Genomic DNA, 6,231 nt, shown 5'->3' with positions numbered 1-6,231 from the left:
TGATGATCAATCTACCGTTGTTAATGAAGTGCCCACAACTCTTCTCCGAGTTCCCAAACACGAAATAAAACACAGGAAGATTAATTTAGAATCAACCGTTGAATAGCAACCAAAGTAGATTGCCTCTAATTAATCAACACAAGATCAATGATAAAAGAAATAGATGAAATCAATTGATCAGAAGGAAGCCGTGGAAAATCTCGTCCTCGAACTGGGGTGTCGAAATTTTCTCTCTCTTGCACTATAGGGGATTTCGAAAATCTCTCTAGGGTTTTGCACACTAGGATTTCGAAAATCCTAAGGGAGGGGGTATTTATAATCTCTTGTATCTAATCCCTAGTTAGATAGAATTAGGTTACTGAATAGGAATTCAATTCGGAATAGAATTCCTAATTATCATCTTATTATATATCTAATATATTAAGGATAATAATAATAACAACCTTATTGGATAATAATAATAGGAGTATTATAATCTAATTAAAACTCCTAACTTATTTATCTCTTAATTAATTTAATTCATAATCCTAATCCAATTAGAATTAACAAAATCAAATTAATTATTCATGTCTTTTACTACATGAATTTCGACCCCCCCCCCCCTTGGTCCATATGCCTTATTGGGCTCAATTGGGCTTCCATCAATTAATTAACATCTATCTCTCTTTTAGGTTCCAAGTCTTATGTGTGACCCATTAGGTTCTTATTGCTTCTAGCCGTATGCAACGTTATTAAATAATTTTCAAAGAATTATATTTAATCTTTGCATAACGGAATGATGTACAGAGTATGTGATTAGCAAGTCCGTAATCATTCCCCCAGAGCCATAAGAAGACAGGTTGATTCTGTCGTTAACCTTTCCGTATTAGTTACAGTATAATTCGATCCTTTATCAACTACATCCTTGAACTGAATCTTATGACTATGGATGATGTCAAGTCACATATAGCGAGACGTTTGTTTTACTTGTACAGGCCGAGTAAACTCAAATAGATAGGTTAAGTGAAATCTGTATTTCAAGTCTTAAGCTATCACCTTGCAAGGATTTAGAGTCGAGTCTTCCACAAGCGATCCTTGGATGTATCTCCTATTTATCGGGAGTGATAAATGCTCAATCCAATATATAACAATCCCGCAATCACTTCCTGTGATACCCAACGTCTACTGTTCACACCCCAGAGTCATCTCTGTTAAGGATTGTGTTACACCAGAGTCAAAGCGTCACATTCCGTAATCCAGAATACCAATTAATATTCCTTTGAGTCTGAGGATTAGTTATACCTATTAATACCAATGAGATGAACAGGTGACAAGGATGAATCTACCCATCCTGTTATCTCAAATCGGATCCCCAATCCTAATGAACTACTTTTCATCGGATCGATGTAACTGTCCAGATATCTGTATATATGAAGCTTGTGAGATCAGCTTTCTGTCGGACAGAAGACATTGTTACATGCAAGTCTCAACAGTGATATATCAATCCTAAACATATCACTTGACTTGGGGTGGTTTTAAGTTTATTAGTTTATTATAAAGTTTTGTCTCACTTCATGCCTGTATGAACACTTTATAATCACTTTAAACAAACTTACGGATTTCCTTTTGTTAGACTTTATTTAGTGCTTAAAAGGGGTTGCCTTTATATAGTTATAAAGCATATATCTCATTAAAACAAATGATATAAAGAACAATTCATTTACATTAAGTTTGTATCCTAGAACAATTGTCTATAGGACACTAAACCCCAACATACTCCCACTTGGACTAAAGCCAATTGTTTCTAAAACTTATCCCAGTAGAAGTTAAATGACGATCATGTACTTTCTGGGTTAAGGGCTTTGTCAACGGATCTGCAACGTTGTCTTCTGTAGGTACTCTTTCTATTCTCACATCTCCTCTAGCCACAATCTCTCTTATGATGTGGTATCGCTTAAGGTAATGCTTGGACGCATTATGAGACCGTGGTTCCTTTGCTTGCGCAATGGCTCCATTGTTATCACAATACAGTGTAATGGGATTTACAATGTCAGGCACCACACCAAGTTCTGTAATGAACTTTCTAATCCAAACCACTTCCTTTGCTGCTTCCGCAGCTGCGATATACTCTGACTCGGTCGTAGAGAAAGCTACGCTTCCCTGCTTGGAACTCTTCCAAATGACCGCGCCCCCATTCAAGATAAACAGGTATCCTGATTGGGATTTAAAATCATTCTCATTTGTGAGATGACTTGCGTCTGAAAATCCTTCTATTTTCAGATCACCTTCTCCGTACACTAGGAACATATCTTTAGTTCTTCTCAAGTACTTAAGAATGTTCTTGATGGCAATCCAATGCTCGTCTCCCGGATTCCCTTGGTAACGACTCGTTACAGATAACGCGAACGCTACGTCAGGTCTAGTGCATAGCATAGCATACATAATCAAACCGATTGCGCTGGCGTACGGGACTACAGCCATGCGTCTTTTGTCATCATCGGTTTTAGGACATTGATGATTGTTTAACTTTACTCCATGTAGCATGGGTAAGTTACCTCGTTTCGATTCAAGCATGCTAAACCGATTTATCACCTTTTCAATGTATGTAGCCTGTGAAAGACCAAGCAGTCTTCTCGATCTATCTCTGTAGATCTTTATACCAAGTATATAAGCTGCTTCACCAAGGTCTTTCATTGAGAAGTTACTAGATAACCATACTTTTACCGACTGTAGTAGAGCAATGTCATTTCCCATTAATAATATATCGTCCACATATAGTATGAGAAATGCTATAGAGCTCCCACTTGCTTTCTTGTAAATGCAAGCTTCTTCACAATTTTGTTCGAAACCAAATTGTTTTATGGTTTCGTCAAAACGCTTATTCCAGCTTCTTGATTCTTGCTTGAGTCCATAAATGGATCTTTGAAGTTTGCAAACTTTATTTGCATCCTTCGATATGAAACCTTCAGGCTGCATCATATATACATCCTCAAGCAGGTTTCCGTTTAGGAAAGCTGTTTTCACATCCATTTGCCAAATCTCATAATCGTAGTGAGTGGCAATTGCAAGCATGATTCTGATTGATTTGGACATAGCCACAGGAGAGAAAGTTTCGTCATAATCAATTCCTTGCTTCTGACGATATCCTTTCGCTACTAACCTAGCTTTGTAGGTGCTAACCTTTCCATCCATGTCTGTCTTCTTTTTGAAGATCCATCTGCACCCAATGGGTTTTATCCCTTCGGGTGGATCAACCAAAGTCCACACTTGGTTAGTATACATGGAATCCATTTCATAATCTATGGCCTCAAGCCATGCTTTAGAATCTGGACTAGTAAGAGCCTCTTCGTAGTTTTCGGGTTCGTCGTCTAACACGGGAACCTCATTATCATCTCCCACTAGAAAACCATATCTAACTGGGAGTTCACGAACTCTTTGTGATCTACGAATAGGTGGCACTGGAGTCTCATCTAATGGGACTCCTCCGGGAACCTCAACCGCCTCTGTTGTTTCAGTCGGTGTTTCTTCTTCTTGAACTTCGTCAAGTTCAATCATGCTTCCCTTTTGTGTTTCTTTGAGAAACTCTTTCTCTAAGAAGGTTGCGTGTTTGGATACTATCACTTTCTGATCATCTGGATGATAGAAGTAATATCCCACAGTTTCCTTAGGGTATCCAATGAAGAAACATTTATCAGATTTAGAGTCTAGTTTGTCGGACGCAATGCGTTTGACAAATGCTGAACAACCCCATACTCTTATGAATAAGAACACGGGTTTCCTACCAACGAACAATTCATATGGTGTGGAACTAGCGGATTTAGTTGGTACTCGGTTTAGGGTGAAGAGGGCAGTTTCTAAGGCATAGCCCCAGAACGTCTTTGGAAGTAAGGCCATGCTCATCATGGATCGTACCATATCCAGTAGGGTACGGTTTCTCCTCTCGGATACACCATTGTGTTGTGGTGTATAGGGAGGTGTCCATTGTGAGCATATCCCACATTCAGTTACATAATTCAGAAAATCATCTGAAAGATATTCGCCACCTCGATCAGATCGAAGCGTTTTTATTTTCTTTCCTAATTGATTTTCTACTTCATTCTTGAAGCATTTGAATTTCTCAAAAGCCTCTGATTTGTGCTTCATCAAGTACATGTAACCATATCGGGTATGGTCATCTATGAAGAATCTGAATCCTCCTCTTGCTTGGACTGACATAAGACCGCATACATCTGAATGAATGAGTCCTAGAGTGTCTGATACACGCTCACCTTTATTGCTAAAGGGTGTCTTTGTCATTTTACCTTTTAAACATGATTCGCATATTTCCAATGATTCGGGATCGATTGGATCTATAAGCCCATCTGAATGTAGCTTTAGCATGCGTCTCTTGTTTATATGGCCTAAACGACAATGCCACAAGTAAGTTGAATTATCTAGCTTATGTCTTTTGGTATCAATTGCAAAAACAGGAATTTTGTCATCTAACACATAAATCCCATTTTGTGATATTCCTGAAAAATAGAAGATCGAATCTTTATAAAAATTGCAACTCTTGTCTTTTATTGAAATATGAAAACCGTCGTCAACAAGACGGCTAATAGAAATAATGTTACGGGACATTTGCGGAACGTACAAACAATTCCTTAATTCTATTACAAGCCTAGAGGGCAAATTTAAAAACATAATCTCCAATTGCGAGGGCGGCAACTCTTGCTCCATTTCCTACTCGCAAGTTTATGCTTTCTTTCTTTAGTTCCTTAGTCTGTTTTAGCTCCTGCATATTTGTACAAATATGAGATCCACATCCGGTATCAAGTACCCAAGATTCAGACTGTGAAACTGTATTTATTTCAATATAAAACATACCAGATGCTGAAGCACCGTCATTTTCCTTCTTGTGGAAGGTTAGGTACTCCATGCAGTTCCTCTTCCAATGCCCCAAGTCACCACAATAGTAGCACTTTCCTTTGGGCTTCTTTAATTCCTTTCCCTTTGTTTCGGTGAGCACAGCCTCCTTGCTTTATCAAGACGGTTTGGATTGGGAGAGATCCCTTTCCTTTTTCTTGATCCTTCAATAGCAAGGGCCAGTATCTCCTCGTTTTCTTTTATAATGGGCTCGACTGACTCGAGCATATGTGCAAGCTCTACAAGAGAGGTTTGCAAGTCACTCATTTGGTAGTTCATGATGAACTGTGAGTAACTCTCGGGGAGGGACTGAAGAAGTAAGTTTTCACTTAGTTCATGGTCCATCGCATCTCCAATACTAGAAAACTTGGTGATAAGGCTGATCATCTTGGCACAATGTTCCATTATAGATGTGCCCACCTGCATCTTGATTTTATATAACTCCTTTGTTATTTCGAAGCGCTCGCACCGAGTTTCATTCACAAATAACTCTTTTAGGTGCTTGACCATGGAATAGGCATCCATATCTGAATGTAGTTGCCTTTTTACTTTCGGTGTCAAGGATGCAAGTATGATGTCTCCCATTTGATCGTCATCAGATTTATGCTTTAAGTAAGCATAAAATTCTTGGTAGGGAGCATCATCCGTTGGGTAAGGGGGTATCGGTGTATCAAGTACATACCCTTTCCTCTTGAACTTCAAAACAATTTTGAGGTTGCGATACCAGTCGGTGAAGTTTGAACCATTCAATTTGTTATCGGTAAGAATGTTTTGCAGATTGGTGTTAGTCATGATTTTAAGAGTGCGTTTATTTAAACCTGAGAGTGAGAAAGAGTAAACGTATGTCATTAATTTGCTTAAAGTATATCAATCTAAAATTATAGGCCTTTTAGTTTATTTTAGATTGCTCCCACTATTTTGCCAAATTAATAGCCCTCCATATTAATTCGAAGAATTTCACAAATCCTTTAGTGAGCTAGGATCCTAACTCCTGAGATTTCGCCTTGAGTTTGCTCAACAAGCTAGTCTCATTCGTTAGGTAGATTTATGTAATCAATCACATCTTTAATGTGATTCCTAGGTTATTGGGTTACTAACCACATTAGTAACTAATATGCCATTCACATTAATCCCAACCATATTGCCCATTAGTTTATGACAACATGAGTTTGCTCATCCAATTATCATAATATAATTTAAGTATTACCCCATATTCAGGAAAAGTAATTTTCGATAATTCAGGTGTTACCGTAAGACCCCGAGCTTGAGTTTGCTCAACAACCCAAAGGCCCTCAGCACTGCCGGCTGAATTATAATATTAGGGAGGGGCAACCGATTTTAATAACT

The sequence above is a fragment of the Euphorbia lathyris genome, chromosome 9 (assembly GCF_963576675.1).
Source record: "Euphorbia lathyris chromosome 9, ddEupLath1.1, whole genome shotgun sequence".
Lineage (NCBI taxonomy): Eukaryota > Viridiplantae > Streptophyta > Magnoliopsida > Malpighiales > Euphorbiaceae > Euphorbia > Euphorbia lathyris.
Note: the sequence above shows the minus strand (reverse complement) of the source record.